Genomic DNA, 21834 nt, shown 5'->3' on the forward strand with positions numbered 1-21834 from the left:
GATTGGGGTGACACGATAGCAGGCTTCCGATATTTGAGGGGCTGCCCCAAAGAAGAGGGAGGGGGGGTCGAGCTATTCCCCCAAGCACCGGAAGGCAGGATAAGAAGCAACGGATGGAAACTGATCAAGGAGAGAAGCAATGTAGGAATAAGGAGACATTTTCAGATGGTGAGGACAATTAGCCAAGGGAACTACTCGCCACCAGAAGTTGTAGGAGGTTTTTAAGAAGAGACTGGACAGCCACTTGTCTGGAATGGTTGGGCTAGAAGACCTCCAAGCGCCCTTCCAGCTCTGTTATCCTGCTATTCTAAACCTCTCTTCCGAATTTCCTGCAGGGCAGTGGCTCTCAACCTTGGGGACTTTTAAGCTGGATGGACCTCAACTCCCAGAATCCCCCAGCCAAGCAGGCTTGGGGTTGCTTCAGCCTCCTCTTGCTCATCTAGGGACAGCAATCTTTCCCAGCCTCAGTTTCTCCTTCTCTAAAATGGGAACAATAGCCCCGTATCAGTTGTTGTTGTTACACAGCAGAATTTGGGGTGTGTGTGTGTGTGCGAGCGAAGCACTCCACTCTCCCCACCCACCCAGTACAATCCAGGCCTGATTCTCACTGACGTCCCCATAGTTTGTGGGGGGGGAGTCACGGATGTCTGGGTTAATATAAGGTAGTCCTCGACTTAAAACAGTTCATTTTGTGGCCTTTCAAAGCTACAGCGGCACTGGGGGAAAAAAAAAAAAGAGTGACTTAGAACCACTTTTCACAGCTGTGACCATTGCCGCATTCCCGTGACTTACATTTGGACCCTTGGCAACGGACTCCTACTTATGATGGTCGCGGTGTCCCGGGGATGACGTGGTCCCCTTTTGGGACCTTCCCGGCAAACCAAGTCAAACGGGGAACCCGGATTCACTTAACGACTGCGGGACTAACTTAAGAACTGTGGGGATCCACTTGGTGACTGTGGCAACGAAAGCCCTATAATGTCGGGGCAAAACTCGCTTAACCCAGACACATCCGTTGAGCCGCACCAAGGCACCGCTGTGGCCGTAAGTCGAGGACTACCTGTCATCCTGGACGAGGGTCTCCTCTGGACCTCAGCGGGGCATTGGGTGAGTTCAACAGAGGCTCCTATTGCTCAGGGTGGGCAGACTTCCAAAGACACGCAGCCGCCTCGCTGGCATCCAAAGGGGCTCGAGGCCGCCACCTCCCTCCCACAAATTTAGCCCCCCGGAAGGATCCAGCCCTGCAGGGAGACAGAAGGGAGCCTGCCTGGTCCAAATCCTGCTCTTTGGCAAACCCACCCACCCCCTTTTCCCTTATCCCGGCTTTCCAATCCCCCCGGCATCGGGGAAGAGAGGAGGGAAGAGCATCAGTCCTCTGTCCCCTCCCTGCCACCGCCAAAGGATGCACTTCAAAGCAAAGAAGAGAGGATGCTGAAGGCGCAGGAGGTCTCGCTTGGACCGAGCCGGTCGGCGCCGAGGCCCTGGCAGCAGCGGCAGCGGCAGCAGCAGCAGCAGAACCAGCGGCGGCGGCGAGAAAAAACAGCGGTGCTGAGCACAAACCAACAGCGCTCTTGATCTCATCTGGCGGTTTGTGTGTCACCGCATCCTCTCTTCCGGAGTGTGGCATGCAGGCACACACGCTTACACACACACACACACCACACACACATAGACAGACAGACAGACACACAAACACAGGCGCCCGAGACCTGAACATTCTCGCTGCTTTCTGCTCTCTGCAGGAACAATGTCCCTGGTCTAATCTCTGCCCTCCATTGGCGGGGTATTTTCCTCCCTTCCTCTCTCTCTTCCTCCCTCTCTCTCTCTCTCTCTCCCCCTTTCACATCCCCGCTTTCCCTCCTTCCCTCGCCTGCCCTGGTCTCCCTTTCTCTCCCTCCCTCCCACCGTGTCATCACCAATTCCCTTCCCTCCTGGTTATTTGCTTCTCGCCACTGGAATAAGCAGCTGGCTGGCGTCATAAACTTTACCAACGGGGGAGGAAAGGGGAAAAAATAAAAAATAAAGAAGAAGGGCTCGGTCTACCCGCTCTCAACTGGACTAATCTCCTGACCAGGTAAGGCAAGGTCAATTTTATCCCCTGGCACAGCTCTGGCAGCCAACGGGGAGAGGGCTTTGGGGGGGGGGCACCGAGCTGGCAGGATTTGCTCTGCCAAGGGTGGAGGTGGTGGGAAGGGAAAGGAAGGGATGAGCTTGCAAAGTGGCTGCCTTTTACCGAGATGGCACGGATGGCTGGTCGAAATAAACGAAAGAAGGAAAGAAATGTTTGCTCCTGGGAATTTTCCGGAGGGCATCAAATTGGCATCTGAGACTTCTTTGGGGAAGAGTTGTTTTGATTTGGGGTGAAATATTGGATTGGCCTGCCGGTGGCGAATACATCAAGGCAGGGATGAGATTGGTATTTCTTGCAGTGTATTTTTTATTTTTTTTTACGGCGTCTTTATTCTCACCCACCCACCCTGTGCCGTGCCAAAATTGCGAATCCTTTTCAGTGTGGCGGCTGCGCTGAGAGATGCTTTGGACTTGACTCCTCTTCTTCCTCCCTGGAGAAGGGAGGGCAGGATGGGCAGCGAAGGAAGAGAGGGAGAGGGAGTTTGGCCGGGCACATAGCCCTTGCCTAGATAGCAGAGGGTGCCGGGGATGGCAAATCTAGCCGTGAAATTTTCATGCATCTCTGCCGCGGCTGTCCCTGGGCAAGACTGGCACACTAATGCAGAGATGCTCGAGACTGTGAGGTTGGCTGTGAACGAAATGTAGGGAAGACGCCGCCTCGACCGTTGACCAGCTTAGTCAAAGGATGTTACCAACAATCTGTTTTCAGCAACGGGCTTTTGTCGGGTGCGAGGGAAGAACCGGCTGCAAAATTCGAGCCCTTGTGTTTATATATGTGTTGAGTGATATGCGGTGGTGCCTTGTCCCACACCTCAAAAAATATGAAGCCTTGATCGGGTAGCTGAGGATATATAACTGAGATCTGGACAGGTATCTAGATTAATTTATTTATTTTTTTAAAAAAGATTCCAACAGGGTGGTTGCAAACAGAAAGCCGTGTTCTGATCTCAGGGCCCTTTGGGGGCCAAACCGCCCTCGACGTGCACATTCCGTACGCCGGCCGCCCCTTACACACGCTTCAGGTGTGCAAAACTGGGTTTGCCAAGCTCCAAAGTGAGCCAGGAGGATTGGCGGATTACACCAGGGGGGATTTTTCGGGGGGACACTGTCCGCTGGGCAAATTTGGGGCAAGGGGAAGGGCAAGCGACCCCTGTTTTCTCCTGACTCAAATCTGCGGAGATTAATTTCCTCGCGAAAGGACTCACGCAGCAAAAGTGGAAGTTGGCAAGGTTTAAAGGACAGGAGATCTTGCAATGAGTTGAGATGGGGAAGGGAGAGCGGAGGCAGAGGATCGGATTAGCCCAGTTTTTAATCTTGGCCTATCATCCCTGCCACCTCGCCTCTCCACACACACACAGACACACACATCCACACCCCAGTTTCCCCAAGAGGGCCGGAGCCTCCGTTTAAATAAACAACTCATCGGATTTCACAGGATCTCACAGAGTTAGAGGAAATGGTTGCCAACAGACCTAAAGGCCACTGGGTGGAAATAGCCAAAAGGAGATCAGAAAGGAGTCAATTTTCGATCAAGATGTTGTGTTAGCGTCACACAATCCTTTTCAGCTGCCTGAATCTCTGTCTCGTAACCCGCTTAAAGCAGGGGGCTGGACTAGAAGACCTCCAAGGTCCCTTCCATCTCTATTCTGATTGAAAAATGAAACCTCCATCTATTTCACAGAGTTCTGTTCCTTGATTCACCCCCCCTCTTTCCCCCCTAGCCCCCATTCAAACATGTCTGTTTTTTTTTTTAAAGAAACAAGCTTTGAACTTTAGGGCTGCAGTTTGATCGTTTTCACATTTTTTCTCTTTCTCTCTCTCATTTTATCAGTTCATCCCCACCCTCCAAGAAGCCGAGGTTCGGCGTTTCAGGTGGACAATATCAGTTTTTCAGCATGATAGGATCTGGAGGGTGTCAAAGGGCAGGGGAGGGGGGGGGGCGGAAGTTGGCTTGTGCAAATGCTTGGCCTTGTAAGGGATGCTTGAACACTCAGGTGTCCATGCCAGGCTGGTTCTGGGGGAACCTGTGGAAACTGGATGGAGAAGGACACGCAGAATGAAAAATAAGAGAGAAGGCGATTTAGTGAGAATCTCCTCTCCTTGAGATCCCTTCCAAGATGCTTCACAGCAGAAATAACTTGGTTTGTAAAATGAGTGACCGTGCATAAAGCTCAGCCTACAATTTAGGGAAATTGTGAAATCTGAACTTGCGGAAGGACACTTATCCCCTAAAAAAATGGGGCCCTAACTTAGAAGTTTATAACAACCCCAAAGGGAAATAAACAGATCTTTCTTTCTCTTCTTTTCTTCCTTCCTCTCCCTCCCTCCTTCCCCCTTTCTCCTTCCTTCCTTCCTTCCCTCTTTCTTTCTTTCTTTTTCTCCCTTCCTCCCTTCCTCCCTCCTTTCCTTTCTCTTCCTCCCTCTTTCCCTTCTTCTTCCTTCCTTCTCTTTTTCTTCCTTCCTTTCTCTCTCCTTCCTTCCTTTCTCTCTCCTTTCCTTCTTTCCTTCCTTCCTTCCTTCCTTCCCTCTTTCTTTCTTTCTTTTTCTCCCTTCCTCCCTCCCTCCCTCCTTCCTTTCTCTTTCTCCCTCTTTCCCTTCTTCCTTCCTTCCTTCCTTCCTTCCTTCCTTCCAAAAATTGGGGACTCATTCCTTAAAACTCCTCCCTAACAAAAAAGCAGGCGAATGATTTCAGAATAATTTCCCAATGGGATGTCATTTTAACAAAAAAAGTGAGCTGTGGCTCACTTTTCACAAATCCACATTCCCACGGACAAACTGGGAAAGGTCTCGGATTTTTCCAAAAAGGTGCACCTCGCCAGCCTCAGCAGCGGCTTCCAAGTAAACACAGCAGCTGAGGAGTAGAACAGGCGGGTGGGGAATACCCGGGAGGGTTGCGCCAGGGGTGTGTTTGTGTGCAGTCTTGCTCTGCTCTTGGGTATTTCATCATCTGTCATCATCAATGGAAGGAGCAGAGGAAATGTTCAAGAGATTTGGGGCTGGGAGGCAGGGTGTGCATGTGTGTATGCATCGTGTGTGTGTGTGTGTGTGTGTGCGTGTGTGTGTAAGACGAGAAAGTGTGTAGGAGTTTTGTGTATGGAGTGTACCTCCATTTAAAACCGGGTTTGGATAGTTTAGGAAGGAACAAGCAAGGAGCAACTGATATAGCTTGGCCAGAATTCAATTTGGGGATTGATTGAGTGATTTTTTGATTAGAATGGAATGGAATGGAATGGAATGGAATAGAATAGAATAGAATAGAATAGAATAGAATAGAATAGAATAGAATAGAATAGAATAGAATAGAAAGCAGAATAGCATAGCATAGCATAGCATAGCATAGCGTAGCACAGCACAGCACAGAATAGCATAGAATAGAAAGTAGAATAGCATAGCATAGCATAGCATAGAATAGAATAGAAAACAGAATAGAATAGAATAGAATAGAAAGCAGAATAGAATAGCATAGCATAGCATAGAACAGAATAGAAAGCAGAATAGAATAGAATAGAAAACAGAATAGAATAGAATAGAATAGAAAGCAGAATAGAATAGAATAGAAAGCAGAATAGAATAGCAGAGCAGAGAATAGAATAGAATAGCATAGCATAGCATAGCATAGAATAGAATAACAGAGCTGGAAGGGACCCAGGAGGTCTTCTAGTCCAACCCTCTGCTTAGGCAGGAAACCCTATGTCAAATGGTTGTCCATTCTCTCCTTTAAAGCTTCAGTCATTCCACTGGTGAATTGTTCCCACTGTCAGGAAATGCCTCCTTAATTCCGCCTTGCTTCTCTCCTTGCTTAGCTTCCATCCACTGTTTCTTGTCCCGCCTTCAGGTGCCTTGGAGAATAGCTTGACTCCTTCCTTTTTGGGGGCAGCTCTTCAAATATCGGGAGACTGCTATCATATCACCCGTAGTCCTTCTTTTCATTCAACCAGACAGACCCAATTCCAGCAACTGTTCTTCGTTCGTATATTTATTTTGAGGCAAGAGGGTTATAGGATTGCAATCTAAATATTCCTTTGTTTCTTGTTCATTAGTCAATTACATATCAATGGGAATGGCCTTGGGCGCATCTGTTTCTGCTGCAGGGAAAAGCAACCACTTTTGTCTTTATTATTAGTAACATCTGTATTTACTGGTATTATTGGCAGCATTGTATTTTTCTGAACTGCCCGATATATTTTCTGGGCAAATTTTTAAAGCATTGTTTGTAACTTTGACGCTTGTGTCTGCGTTTGGTTTTTTTTTTAAATGGGAGGAGATCCCTGCCTCAAATATAGAAACATATCTAGACAAGAAATCAAACAAGGAAACCTCTCTACTAAGTTTCATCACGAAACTGCTAAAATCTCTAGTTCAGACTCCGCTCAAGAATGTTTACTGCTTTATTTCTCAATCTTGGCCATTTTAAGATGGGTGGACTTCGACTCCCAGAATTCCCCAGCCAGCAAGCTTTGGGTGTGGGGATTTCAACGAAGAGAATCCCTCAGCAGCTTGTTACTTGGGGAATTCTGGGAATTGAAGTCCACACACATCTTAACATGACCAAGGTTGAGAAACTCTGTACAAACTTCCAAAGGGTGATGTGTTTTCTGAGTGGGCGCAGAGACTCTCTGAACCCCGTGCGCCCAAATCACGTGGATAAGCAGAAAACGTCCTCCATTCTTTCTCCTTTTCCGTCTCTTTCAAGAGCATTTAAGCCAAAATGCAGTTCTGGTCATCCATAAATCAAAGAAAAAGACAGGGAATAGAACATAACAGAAGAGAATAGAATCGGGAATGGGAATGGGAAGAGAAGAAGAGAGTATAGAAAACAGAATAGAATAGGAATGTAATAGAATAGATAAAGAATAGAATAGGAATAGGAATAAGAATAGAACAGAACAGAACAGAATTAGAATGAATAGAATAGAATAAGGAGTTGAATAAGAACAGAATAGAATAGAATAGAATAGAATAGAATAGAATAGAATAGAATAAGAATGAATAGAATAGAATAAAAATAAATAGAATAGAATAAGAATGAATAGAATAGAATAGAATAGAATAGAATAGAATAGAATAGAAAGAACAGAATAGAATATAGAAGAGAAGAGTAAAGAAGAGAATATAGAATAGAATAGAAATAAGAATAGAATAGAACAAGAATACAGAATACAGAATAGAATAGAATAGAGTAGAATAGAATGGAATGGAATGGAATGGAATGGAATGGAACAGAATAGAATGAGTTGGAAGGGACCTTGGAGATCTTCTAGTCCAACCCTCTCCTTAGGCAGGAAACCCTCCACCATTTCAGATAAACGGTTGTCCAATCTCTTCTTAAAGGCTTCCAGGGTTAGAATATGGCTGCCATAGATGGTGAGCAGAGCATCTGGGTGGGATGTCTTGTAACTCTGAGCTGTGCTGATCAAGAGGCCGAGACGGGCCTGGTTGTCTTCCGTGCAGCCTTGGCAGAGAAGGCAGCAAACTTCGGGGTCGCACAGAGCTTGGGTTCATCCCACAGAGTGGCTTTGTCCAGCAGTTTCTCCTATTTCCCTTCCGTGCTCTTCCTCCCTCCTCTGCAGCACGCCAGGTTTGGAAAAAGGGAAAAAAACATTCCTCCAGGCCATGGTGCAATGCAGGAAGTCCTCAACTCACAACGGTTCGTTTAGTGACCAAATGAAGTTACAGCGGCCCTGGGAAAAGTGGCTTATGGCCCTTTTTTTTTTCATGCTTACGACGCTCGCAGCATCCCTAGGGTGACCACAGATCAAAATTCAGATGCCTGGCAATGGGCTCGTATTTATGACGGTCGTGTCATAATCCCCTTTTTGTGACCGCCTGACAAAGCAGGGGAAGACAGATTCGCTTAGCAACTGTGTGTGGCTCACCGAACAACTACGGCGATTCACTTAACAGCTGTGACGAGGAGGGGGTAAAATGGGGCAAAGCTTAACAACCGCCTCGCTTAGCAATGGAAATGGGGGGCTCAGTGGTGGTCGTACGTCGAGGACTAGCTGTAACCGCAGAATTTGGGATCCGACCCCAATGGGGAAAGTCTCGCGGAGGGGAAACTCCTGACGCTAAGAGGGAACTGAGGGGGCTACGTCAACCACAGCCTTTGAGGCCTCTAAGGAACCTCCTTGGTTAGGAGCAGTCTACCTGTGACTACGCGATGCAAGGGGCAGAAGAGAGCTTCCCCTTTGCCAGCTGAAGGTGGGATCCCCACCGATTGCCAGCCTGACCCTTACTCCCATCCTCTGGAAAGGCGATAGGATAGGGAGGTATTTCCGTCCCACAAATTCAGCGGAGGGGAACTTGCCGCTAGACTCGATCCCTGCAACCCGGTGGGCTCCCTTTCCCCGTGTGATTAAGCCACGAAAGCCAGGATAATCCGCTTATTAAACCGGATTTAGGCTGGCGGGCGCGCTTGTTGTGCAGGCTTCTAATCTGGCAGGCGCCGGCAAAAGGCCCATCCGGCAACCAGAGACGGTTTGACCGACTCTATAACTGGAGGCCAGGAGGACTTTGAGCCTGTTTGGGTTTTTTTTTTCCTTGTCTTCACTTTGCTTTTTTGTGGTCCAGCCTTCTGCTGCTTCAAAGCATCACGGAGGGTCCCTCATCTGCAGTCTCCCTCAGCCTCATCCATTTCAAGATGTATGGATTTCTGACTGGGGGATTCTGGGAGTTGAAACCCACCCATCTTAAAGCAAGCTGTCTTGGGGATTCTGGGAATTGAAGTCCACCCATCTTAAAGTAGGCTGTCTAGGGGATTCTGGGAGTTGAAGCCCACCCATCTTAAAGCAGGCTGTCTTCGAGATTCTGGGAGTTGAAACCCACCCATCTTAAAGCATGCTGGCTGGGGGATTCTGGGAGTTGAAGTCCACTTATCTTAAAGCAGACTGTCTGGGGGATTCTGGGAGTTGAAGTCAGCCCATCTTAAAGCAGGCTGTCTTCGAGATTCTGGGAGTTGAAGTCCACTTATCTTAAAGCAGACTGTCTGGGGGATTCTGGGAGTTGAAATCTGCCCATCTTAAAGTAGGCTGTCTGGGGGATTCTGGGAGTTGAAGTCCGCCCATCTTAAAGTAGGCTGTCTGGGGGATTCTGGGAATTGAAGTCCACCCATCTTAAAGTAGGCTGTCTTCAAGATTCTGGGAGGTGAAGTCCACCCATCTTCAAGCAGGCTGGCTGGGAGATTCTGAGAGTGGAAATCCACCCATCCAGTTTCTGGTAATTTGCACCATTGAGGGAAGGCAGAGTGGTGCTTCTCAGCCAGGAGCTTGCTTCCTCTTGGAGGGGGCCTGCATTTGAGCTTCTCTAGAGCCTTGTATGGGGGCTACCAGATGACCCACCCCATATCCCAAGCAGGATTGAGCAATGGGGAGGGATGCCGGGATCCACCGTTCAAAACCCACCAGAGGCATCTTGGCATGCTGGTCAGAGAGTCAAAATTGCCAGGCCAGCTGTCACGGGGCCAGCCACAAAAAGCAAAGTATATGGAGGAAGTCCATGCACACACGCGTGTGTGTGTGTGTGTCTAATTTCCATCATCCCCTTCCTAATCTGTAGTCAATCCTGCCAGGGTGTGGGCGTGTGCGTGCTCGTCCCTCTAACTCAGCAGAGGCAGAGCGGAGGAGGAGAAAGGGCCGCAGGGGGGAGCTTGCAAGCGGTGGATCGGAGCATGTTTACTTCTGTTCTCTCCACCGTTGGGAGTTTGCAGCTGATGTAATGGCCCGGTGGGTTGGCATCAGGCCCTCGGTGAAGCTGCGGTCCCACTTCTGCTGCGGTGGGACGCTGGACAGAAAACGGGGGGGGGGGGGGTGGGGGGGGGCGAGAGAGAGTCTCCTTGCCCCCAAGTCCCAGCCCTTCCACCCCTCCGGCAGAGCCCGGGCGCTTGGTGAACGGTGCCCGGCCTCGCGTGCTTTGCTCATCCAGGGGAAGGTATCCAGGGAGGGAGGGAGTTGAGGACCAGAAGGTCTTGCGGATGGGCCTTGGGTCTCATTTTGCGTGCTGGAGAAGGGGATTGATTTGATAACAAGACCTTCTCTCTGAGAGTAGCCAACTTGAGTGAAAACGGAGTGGCAGTAAGAGAGGAGGAGAGGCGAACGTGAAATACTATTTGGCTCAATGCAAAATCCTTTCATGGAAGTCGCCACCGGAAGATGCTGTGATTGCTGCCGGTTAAGATTAAACACACACACACACACACACACAAACACACACCACCCCCAAAAAGATTCACAATTGGCTAATCAGGAAGCTCCTTTCCACATGAAAGCGCAGGAAACTTCCAGGTCCAGGAACAGTCTACCTCAAGGTGACTGGGAAACCGGGGCCCTTCTTAGGATTAGTTCTAGTCCTCATTGTTTGCTCACCTGCCGGTTCTAGCAATGATGTTGTGGGAGGGAACAGGGGACTGCAGATTCGAACTTGCCTCAGATTTAGTGTGGCTTGGTTCGGCAAACGAAGAGCAAATGCCACCCACATGGCTAAGGCCAGAGTCACTCTGAATAGTGAGATGGGCAACTTATAAATTAAATAGTTGGATGATAGATAGATAGATAGATAGATAGATAGATAGATAGATAGATAGATAGGTAGATAGATGGATGGATGGATAGATAGATAGATAGATAGATAGATAGATGGATTGATGGATGGATAGATAGATAGATAGATAGATAGATAGATAGATAGATGATAGATGGATGGATAGATAGATAGATAGATAGATAGATAGATAGATAGATAGATAGATAGAGATAGATGGATGGATAGATAGATAGATAGATAGACAGACAGACAGACAGACAGACAGACAGACAGACAGGGAGGAAGAAAGGAATGAGAGAGAAGGGAAAGAAGAAGGGAGGAGGGAAAGGATAGATAGATAAGATAGATAGATAGATAGATAGATAGATAGATAGATAGATAGATAGATAGATAGATAGATAGAGATAGACAGACAGACAGACAGATGCAAGGGAGGGAGGAAGAAAGGAAGGAGAGAGAAGGGAAAGAAGAAGAGAGGAGAGAAAGGATAGATAGATAGATAGATAGATAGATAGATAGATAGATAGGCAGGCAGGCACCACAAAGGCATGAACTTTACAAATAAATCTCACTCCTACATCGAATCTGATCTGTTCTGGGGCAGACATGTCAAAACCGCCTTTGTTTCATTTGCGCTCCCCTCCTGGGCTAATCCAGCCAACTGTGGCTGAGTCAACAAGCCATGGTTAGGAGAAGCCCAGACTGGCGGGATGAGCGAATCCAGTTTAATTGGCCATCTAGCTTCCAGCTCTCAACTCAAGACAGGCAGCATGTCAATCATCTCATTCTCGGCTTGTTGAACCTGCGACTGAGCTTCTTCGGTTTGCCCCTCTGCCCCATTTTCTGTCGTGTCCCCCCCCCGCCCTTCCTCCCCACTGGCACGCTGGGCATAGGCCCCTCTTCCAGCTACCTGCCAAGAACTGCCACGGACCTGCCGTCTGCTGACACCGACTGCAATTTGCGGCTAATAAATCAGGTGGCGAGATTTTGCAAGATCAAATAATCCTAATAACATTTGCATAATGTGCGCACTTTGCACAAATTGGCACGTCAAAGCGTGAGGCCGGCCCTCCCCGGGCTCCAGAACGATGATCATTACTGTTGGAGAGAAGACAGGCAGGAGGAAAAAGGCCCCGGCTGGGCAGCGGTGCCAGGGAGAAAGGCTGCCAGGGAAGGCGTGGAGAGGAGGGGGAGGCGCCCCAAAGCCAATGTCGCTGATAACGGGGAGGGCTTCTGCCCTGCCACCCCCCCACCCCACTCCCAGGACAGGGGATGTCAACAAAAGTCCGCGGCTGCTACTCTAGTTTTGACACCATAAGCTTTTCTTGGGTGTCCCATTTCACCAAAATTTTTTGGGATGGTGGAGGGAGGGTGAATTGGCAGTTTTTCAGCCTGGGCTGCTTTGAGACGGGTGGACTTCAACCCCCAGAATTCCCCAGCCAGCTTGCTTTAAGATGGGTGGACTTCAACTCCCAGAATTCTCCAACTGACACAGGCCTTAAGGAAGGCAGATTTGGACTTCCAGAATTCCCCAGTCAGCTTGTTTTAAGATGGGGGGGACGTTAACAACCGTTTTAATAACTTAAAAGCTGCAGTGATTTACTTAATAACCGTGGCAAGCAAGGTAGCAAAATTAACAACTGTCTTGCTTAGCAACAGAAATTTTGGCCTTAGTTATGACCAAAAGTTGAGGATTATCTGTTCCATTCCATTCCATTCCATTCCATTTCCTTCCTTCATTCCATTCCATTCCATTCCCCTTCTTTCCTTCTTTCTTTCCTTCCTTCCTTCCTTCCTTCTTTCCTTCCTCCTTCCTTCCTCTCTTCCTTCCTTCCTTCCTCCTTCCTTCTTCCTTCCTTCCTCTTCCTTCCTTCCTTCCTTCCTTCCTCCTTCCTTCCTTCCTTCCTTCCTTCCTTCCTCCTTCCTTCCTTCCTTCCTCCTTTCCTTCCTCCTTCCTTCCTTCCTGTTCTGTTCTGTTCTAGCAGAGGCAGAATCAGGAACAGAACCGTTTAGCCTGGCTAGCTTTCTGCCTTGGGAAATTCATGATTCCTGGATGGCCGGTTCCTGCTCATTTAATTCCATACAGCCTTCATTAAAACTGCAACTCTGTTCTCCAGGCTCACAATTCATTTCTTCACTTACGGGTTTAATTGCTTATTAGGCTGGCAACTTGATTAAAGGAACTTTCCACCCACCCACCCACCCACCCCACCTCCTTGCGTGTGGGAGTTCTAAGCCTGAGAGAGGCACTATGCTTGGCGGTTTCTATTTATTATTAGTATTATTATTTTCCCGATCAGATCGGCATCTGAGCAAAATCAGGATTTCTGACTCGATCGGTTCCTTTTGCCAAAATGTGTCAGACTCTTTAAAAAAAGAGGCAACGTTGAGTTGGGGTGGCCTTTTAAACCGGCATTATAAATAAAGAAGCATGCTGCAAATTAAAAAGCAAAAAAAACCAAAACAAAATCAAAAAACCCCAAGCAGACGGATTTCTGTAAGGCTGCAAATGTTATTTATTCATTTTGTGGATAGTGTTTTAATTGTTTTTAGAATTTTAAGCCGTCCAGTGTCATTGGGTGGCTTAAATAAGAGATTAAATAAAGTGAAATAATATAAATAATTGCTGGGTTAATAACGGCATTGTTTACTTTATTCAGAAACCGTCTATTTGTTTTTGATTTCTTGTTCCATTATCAGTTATGTGTCACCTGTTTCCTTAAACCAGAAAAGGTCATTGGGATTCCTCCACAGGTAAATCTATTTTGGGGCTTTTACCTAGGCAGAACTGGATGGAGAATAACAGATGGTCCTTGGCTTACAATAGTTTGCTTAACGACCATTCCAAGTTATAGCACTGAAAAAAAAGCAACTTAGGACCGTTTTTCACACTTATGACCATTGCACCGTTCCCACCGCAAACGTGATTTACATCCGGACGTATTGTAGCTGTGATCGTTTGGTTCACATTTATGACGGTTGTAGCGTCTTGGGGTCCCGGGAACCCCTTTGGCAACGCCCTGACAAGCAAAGTCACTTAACGACCGTGTTTGTAACTCCACAACTGCGGTGGCAATAAAGGTCATAAAATAGGGCAAAATTCACTCAATTCTTGCTTAGCAACATAAATCCAGGACTCAATTGTGGTCGTAAATTGAGGACTGCCTGTATTTTTTTTAAAAAGCAGTTTGGAGTGGGCTGCTCATTCCCCCCCAAGTTTTTCTGTTTTGAACTCAAATTGTTTGGTTCAGGAAGAAAAAGAAAAAAAACCACTTAGAAGCAAAGAATGAATTCCGCTTCCTCCTCTTCAAGTTGTACGCTTGGCCTTGTACCAAAATCTCTCTTTTGAGAGTGCAAAGTTGTTTTCCCTCCTCGTTTGCTTATTGTAGCTGCCGACACTATCACACTTGGCTCTTTTGTGCAACGTTTCCGTGATCGGAAACAAGGGGAGAGACAAGAGGGGCCTGTGGAAAATGCTTATTTTGGCATGTCTGCCCCCTCCCGCTCTTTAAAAAGAGAGAGAGAGAGAGAGAGAAAGAGAAAAAAAAAACCCAGCTAAGTTGGGAAAGAGAGATTGCTGGGTGATATCTTCGACTGTACTGTTAGAATGAGAGACCCATGAGGTCATCCAGACCTACCCTTTATCCCTAGAGGTGTGAGATTTCTGTCTACATTCTGGGCAGGACTAGGAAAGGGAGCAAAATATAATCCCGTCCTCAACTCACAACCATTCGTTGAGCATCCGTTTGAAGTCACAGCCCCCAAAATAAGGACTTCAGGCCGGTCCTCAGACTTATGACCGCCGTAGCGTTCCCCACAGTCACATGATCAAAATTTGGTGCTTGGCAAACAGATGAGATTTATAACAGTTGCAGCATCCCGGGGTCCAGGTTATCACCTTTAGTGACCAACCAGTGGTGGGATTCAAATTTTTTTACTACCTGTTATGGTGGGCGTGGCAGGGGAAGGTTACTGCAAAATCACCATTCCCTCCCCACCCCACTAACCTGCTTTCCAGCTCCGTTCTCCTGTGCAGAGCAACCAAAGAAGACCCAGCCCATCAGCTGGGACTTGGGAGGCAGAGAATAGATGGGGTTGGCGGGGCCAGTCAGAGGTGGGAATGGCTGGTTCTCCAAATTACTCAAAATTTCCACTACCGGTTCTCCAGAACTGGTCTGAATTGGCTGAATCCCACCTCTGTTCCCAACCGGCTTCCGACGATCAAAGTCAATGGGGGAAGCTGGATTCACTTAACAACTGCACAATTCATTTAACAATTACAGGGATTTGCATAACAACTGCAACAAAAAAAGAAAGATTGTGGCTGGCTGGGGAATTCTGGGAGTTGAAGTCTACAGGTCTTAGGTTTGACACCTACAAGATAACAGAGAAAGTTGCCAAGGTTTGACACCTATCAGATAACAGATAATAGATAATCAGAGTTGGAAGGGACCTTTATAGGTCATCTAGTCCAACCGCCCCACCCCACCCCGCCGCCCAAGCAGGAGACCCTACACCATTTCTGACAAATGGAAGTCCAATCTCTTCTTGAAAGTCTCAAGTGATGGCGCTCCCACAACTTCGAGGGCAACTTCTGTTCCATTGGTTGATTGTTCTCATTGTCAGAAAGTTTCTCCTTATTTCCAAGTTAAATCTCTCCTTGGTCAGTTTCCATCCATTGTTTCTTGTCTGGCCTTCAGGTGCCTTGGAGAATAGCTTGACCCCCTTCCTCCTCTCTGGGGCAGCCCTTCAAATATTGGAAGACTGCTATCCTGTCTCCCCTGGTCCTTCTCTTCAGTAGACTAGCCAAGCCCAGTTCCTGTTGTCGTTCTTCATATGTTTTAGTCTCCAGTCCCCTAATCATCCTGGTTGCTCTTCTCTGTACTTTTTCTAGAGTCTCAACATCTTTTTTATAATATGGTGGCCAAAACTGGATGCAGTACTCTAGGTGTGGCCTTACTAAGGCTTTATAGAGTGGTATTAGTCCCTCCCTTGATCTCGATTGTATCCCTCTGTTAATGCAACTTAGGATTGCATTGGCTTTTTGAGCTGCTGCTGCACATGGCTGGCTCCTATTTAGCTGGTTGTCCAAGACCCCTCTTGTAGTTCCTGCTATTGAGCCTGGTTTCAGCTCTGCTGTAAGATTAACTTTCATCGGATATGGTATGTTGACTGGGACATTGTGGGTACGCCAATGGTGGCATTGTGGGTCTACAGATAATTCTGTTTTCAACAGTTCATTTAGCGTCTGTCCAAATTAACAACCTGAAGAAAATAACATACGGCCATTTTTCATACGTACAACTGTTGTAGCACCCCCCATGGTCACGTGACTTATATTTGGATGCTTGGCAACTGACTCATATTTATGACGGTCGCAGTGTCCTGGGGGAGTCACATGATCCCATTTTGCGCCCATCTGACAGGCAAACTCAATGGGGAATCCAGATCCACTAAATTCCTCTACAGAGGAATTATTGAGTCTGTCATCTTCACCTCTATAACTGTCCGGTTTGGTTCTGCAACCCAACAGGACAGACACATACTTCAAAGAGTGATTAGGACTGCAGAAAAAAACAATTGCTACCAACCTGCCTTCCATGGAGGACCTATATACTGCACAAGTCAAAAAGGGGGCTGTGAAAATATTTACAGACCCCTCACATCCCAGACATAAACTGTTTCAACTCTCACCCTCAAAACAACAATATAGGGCACTGCACACCAGAACAACTAGACACAAGGACAGTTTTTCCTCCCAACGCCATCACTCTGCTAAACAAATAATTCCCTCAACACTGTTCAACTATTTACAAAGTCTGCACTACTATTACTGTTAATCTTCTCATCACTCCTTATTGCCCATCCCCTCCCACTTGTGACTATATGAGTGTAACTTTGTCGCTTGTATCCTTATGATTTATATGGACTATTTCCTAGTATGATTTGATTGCTTATTGTACCCTATGGCAATTATTAAGTGTTGTACCTGATGATTCTTGACTCGGGACGAATGTATCTTTTCTTTTATGTATACTGAGAGCATTTGCGCCAAGACAAATTCCTTGTGTGTCCAATCACACTTGGCCAATAAAGAATTCTATTCTATTCTATTCTATTCTATTCTATTCTATTCTATTCTATTCTATTCTATTAACAACCAGATTTCTAACTTGCCCATGGCTGCAATTCACTGAACAACGCAGGCAAGAAAAATCGCAAATGTGGGCAAAACTCACTTATAACAGACGTCTCGCTTAGCAATGGAAATTGTGATCTCAATTGTCTGGTTGTTAAGTCAAGGACTACCATGTATTGACTGGGGCATGATGGGAATTAAAGGCAGCTTGGAAAAACCATATTTGGATGTATGGATTGGTGTCGGCGTATGAAGCTGCACTGTAATGCAAAGGTTTTTCGTAATTTCCAACACACTCCAGAAATATATGACACCGAGCGCGGAGTGCAATTAGCTCCTTTGACTGTGTGGTTTTTCCAGGCCCTCGCCATGGCCGGGGGCTGCAATAAGGAAAGAAAGAAAGAAAGAAAGAAAAAAGGAAAAAGGAAGAAAAAGACCTATTGGAAATCAATACTGGGAATTATTACAAAGGCAATGGGGCATTCTCTACCGCAGCCAGCGACGTGCTGTTGCTTATTGGGTTTGTTAAAAGATAACACACGTTGTGCGTGTTGGGAATTTAATAACAGCTGCTGGAATATGTATAACAAAAGAACAAAACAAAACACAAGGAGAGGAGCTAGAAGCCCTTCAGTGAGGGAACAGCTGTAAAGATCTGAGTAAATAGCATTTAGGAATAGGACGGTGGCTACAATGGGTTCCGGAATCTTTTCAGGAGGAAGGGAGATTAGTGACGCTTCTGGCTTATCGATGGGAATTTATCGAGGAATTGGACACAGCAGAATACAACTTTTGCCTTCGTCGCTGCATTGATGTTCACCGCTCTGTTTTTTTCAGATACTTTTACTGTGATCTTGGTTTAAAAGTAAACCCTCTGGGAGTTTAAACAGATTATGGGAAATATCATTGGAAAACTACCTAAGCTAACAACAGGACGGATAAATGAGAGTAGCACTCTCTTCAGAAGTAGTGCATCTCTGGATATCGGTTGCTGGGGAGAGGAATCAGGGGAGAAAGGCGTAGGATTTTTGACTGTCTGAAGGCATCTGGTTGGTTGCCACATCTGGAAATGAGGGAGATAGTCAACCCAAAGCATCTGGAAGACTGTTTCTCAAACAAGGCCACTTGAAGATGGCTAAACTTCAACTCCCAGAATTCTTTAGACAGCAAGCAGCCTGGGGATTTGGGAAGTTGAACATTAGCCTTCTTCAGTTCTGGGAATTGAGGTTCGTCCATCTTCAATTTTGAGAGTTGAAGTACATCCATCTTCAATTCTGGGAGTTGAAGTCTATCCATCTTCAAGTTCACTCATCTTCAAATCCACCCATCATCAAGGCTACCCTGGCCAAGGTGGAGAAACACTGATCTAATGGATGCCTTGTTTCCACGTGTTGACCTTGGTTAGTTTTTTGGGGGTGACTGAGTGAAGTCGTGGTAACCCTTTGGATTAATTTATGTTTCGGTTTATTCTGTGAATGGAGCAAAGCTGTGGGTTCAAGGAGCCAGTTGGGGAAATCTGGACGCTGAAGTCCACCTGTTGTCTCTTCAAGCAGCCAAGGGGCAGAAAGACGGATCTGGAAAATGCCAGACTGTGGAAACTGCCTGAAGTTGGCTCTTCTGAACCACGCCAAGGAATTCGATGGGCATCTTCTGAAGATCAGAATGGGAGGTCTTACTCACTCACACACCAAAATGAAGATCCAGGTAATCACAGGTCTTCTAAGCAAGAACGAAGTGTCAACCAGATCCCAGAGGGAAGCTCATTCTGGGGGCAGGTGGTGCTACAGAGATGGTGCCCTTCCTGGGTCCTGATAGATGACCTTGTTTAGTCGAAGGAGCCCAGAAGGCACCAACTCTGCAGGATCAAATCAGAATGGGAAGCAGATGCTCCTTCGAGTAACCTGACCCTATGCCATCTTGAACGGTTGGAAGGAAGAGAAAGAGAAAAAAAGACCAAGAAAGGAACTGGGGTTCTAGGGAGGCTTACAGTCTAAAGCCAAGAAAAGTGGATGGCAGCTCCCCAATTCGCTCCGAAGCCGCCTCCCTCTTTGGCACCCAGCTTCTCACTTGCTTGCAAACGGCTCCTGCGATTATTGTCGTTTGAAAGACGTCACATTTTTTTTTCCCCTCGCAGCCCCCCCCCCTCCCCCCAAGCCCTGATGCAGCTCGGATAAATCAAGCAAGGAGCTAGGTTGCTAATGAACTGTTTTTGCAATTTCTTGCAAAAATTGACACACTGGAAAAGCTGGGGGGGTGGGGAGGAAAAGGGAGAGGGAGAGAGAGAGAGAGAGAGAAAGAAAGAGAGAGAGAGAGAAAGAAAGAAAGAAAGAAAGAAAGAAAGAAAGAAAGAAAGAAAGAAAGAAAGAAAGAAAGAAAGAAAGAAAGAAAGAAAGAAAGAAAGAAAGAAAGAAAGAAAAGACTTAATTGGGGAAGAGATGAAGCAGTTAATTGGAGCCAGGCACAAAGGGGGTGGCATCGGCCCATATTTCAATTGTAAGCTGTCTTGACGCCATTTCCAAGCAGGGTGTTGCTACTCTGTGGCTCTGACAAGCCACTTTTGGGGTGCAAAGCCCTTCATGTCTACTTTCTCCCCAGCCTTCATCCATCTGGGGATCTGCAGAGAGGATCTTTTCTCTCGAGAAGGTGATTTTTTTCTATGGAGAGCCTCACTCTTCCAGGTCACAGCTGTTCCAAAAACTGTTTTTCGAAAGGCAACTGGGCTTTCTTGTTTTTCTTTGAAGACATTTCACTACTCATCCTAGAAGCTTCTTCGGTTCTGGCCATAACTGAAAAGAACGAAAGTTCAGTTGCCTTTTGAAAAGCGCCTTTGGGAGAAGGTGGATCTCTACTTCATCTTTTCTCCTGGGCGTGTGAATTATAGCTGACGGGGGGCCTTGCAAACCACAGATTGGTCGCAAGTGGCTTAAGGGGTTCTCCAAAGAGATCTCCCCCCAGGGATCACGTAAGGAGAGAGATCTGCTGAGAAGATACCCTTCCCTTCCTCACGTCCATCTGGTCTGCATCCAATTCCTGACATTTGATATGTGTTGGCCAAGCGCAAGCAAGCAGACACACCCACACAAAAGAGTTCAAACTAGTTACTTTACTGCTTTGTGCCTGTTTCACAGGAATCTTCCCAGACTTGGCCGATTTGCCTGGGAAGGAGCAGAAAAGGCTGAAAAGCATTCAGAGGGAGGGATTTTGCCCTCTGGTGGGATAGCCTCTCTCCAACCGTGTTGTATACTCTCCCTTCCTCTTAAACCAATGCAAAGTCGCGTGATCAAACTGAGCAACCGACTCATATTTACGACGGTTACAGTCTCCCGGGTTACTCGTGTGATCCGTTTTTGGCATCCTTCTCGCAAGACGAGTCAATGGGGAAAAGCCAGATCCTCCACTTAGCAACCGTGTTACGAATTTCGCAAACTGCAGGATTTGCTTAAGAGCTGTGGCCAGGAAAGTTGTAAAACGGGGCAAAACTCACCTCACCAATATTTCACTTTGCAACAGAAATGTTGCTCTCCACTGCAGTTGTTAAGTCGAGGACTATCTGTATCTTGGCTTGGCGCTAGAAACGGGGGTGCCAGGCAGGGTGAACGTTTCTCGATGGGAGAGAAAAAATGCTTGTTTGTTACCTGCTATTTTTTGAAACGAGCAAATGCGGCAGATGGATTATTAGTCACTTCTATTATTCAAGTGTCCCTTCTAGGTATGGAGACGCCAGCCAGTTCCATTTTCACATCCAGCCTTTTTCTCTATCCTTCTTGTGACTTGTCAATTAAAATCCAAATCCCAAACAGCTTGATCCCCATTGGTATCCCCTTCTCTTTCCTCTTTTAAATCCATTTTTATGGTAGCAGACAATCTCAAGATCAACGTCTGGGAGCACTGTTCCCTAATATCCTTGACTTTTTCCAAAGTTAAAATGCCTTTTCTCCCTCCTGTAATGCCCTTTCTCCTTTAATTATCAGGCTTTAGCTCTTGATGGTTTGCCTCTAGTGTCCAGCCTTCAATGTCTCCTCTTATCATGTTTTTTTCCCCCCTTCTTCTCTAATCCATAACGTTTTCCCACGGGAAGATTTCTTACACTTGGATTCAAAAATCTTTATATATTTTTAATAGGTTTTAAAACAACCCACGGGAAGGATTCTTGTAATTAATTTCAAAACCTTATTTCCCATCTTGCAGGCCTCTTAGTCCGTTATATAATTCCAAAATCAACATTTTAATCAACCGTTTGCTGTTTACTTCATTATTATTTTTTTCAAGTTCTTAAAATTTACATGAGATTTCCTTCACCGAGGATTGAAGGAGAATCACCCGGTGTAATGTCGTTCTGAAGGTTCTTAATATCCAAAAAGCAGTTAACAAGCCATTTCCAGAAGTAATCAAGAAAGGAGGTGGGCGAACTCATTGTAGGCTTGAAGGCTCCAGAACTGAGCTTAAACAAAGTTGACTTTTCCTTGGTTCCCACAGCTCTAAAACCCATCAAATGCTGTTTTATGACCTCTGTATGGAGCACTTATGGGTGATCCCAGGAATTTTGTAGCACAGATGTATGTTGGCCAGTGGTGGGATTCAAATTATTTCACTACCAGTTCTGTGGACGCAGCTTGGTGAGTGTAGCTTGGTGGGCGTGGTAGCGGAAGGATACTGCAAAATCCCCATTCCTTCCCCACTCCACTAACCTGCTTTCCAGCTCCGTTCTCCTGTGCAGGGCAACCAAAGAAGACCCAGCCGATCAGCTGGGACTCAACGGGAGGCAGAGGAGAGATGGGGTTGGCAGGGCCAGTCAGAGGTGGGATTGGCCGGTTCTCCAAACGACTCAAAATTTCCACTACTGGTTCTCTCTTCTTCTTCTTCTGCTGTCATCCATCTTCAGTTCAGAACAGGGGGTTGGCTACACCTTGTGGTCATCTGAATCTTTACATCTCAGATTTTGGTAAAATAGATTGTAACTTCAGTGAGATTATTGTATCCAGAAAGGTGGAAATAACACCCGCAAGGGAGGAATGCTTGGTGAAAAG

General features: G+C 46.6%; 2 protein-coding genes across 13 annotated transcripts in view; one reads left to right on the forward strand and one right to left on the reverse strand.

Moving 5' to 3' along the window:
- MACROD1 (mono-ADP ribosylhydrolase 1) overlaps positions 1–21834 on the reverse strand; it is a 195053-nt gene that overhangs the window by 60386 nt on the left and 112833 nt on the right. The gene's annotated exons all lie outside the window — the stretch shown is intronic.
- Positions 1737–21834, forward strand: part of FLRT1 (fibronectin leucine rich transmembrane protein 1) — a 113045-nt gene continuing 92947 nt past the window's right edge. The window contains exon 1 of one of the 2 annotated variants that reach the window (XM_087913666.1): positions 1737–2084. The gene's annotated coding sequence lies outside the window, so the exon portion shown is untranslated. The remainder of the gene's footprint in view (positions 2085–21834) is intronic. The other variant, XM_087913665.1, reaches the window with a different exon arrangement.

This window comes from Pseudonaja textilis, chromosome 16, assembly GCF_049901715.1.
Source record: "Pseudonaja textilis isolate UNSWEBS1 chromosome 16, rPseTex1.2, whole genome shotgun sequence".
Lineage (NCBI taxonomy): Eukaryota > Metazoa > Chordata > Lepidosauria > Squamata > Elapidae > Pseudonaja > Pseudonaja textilis.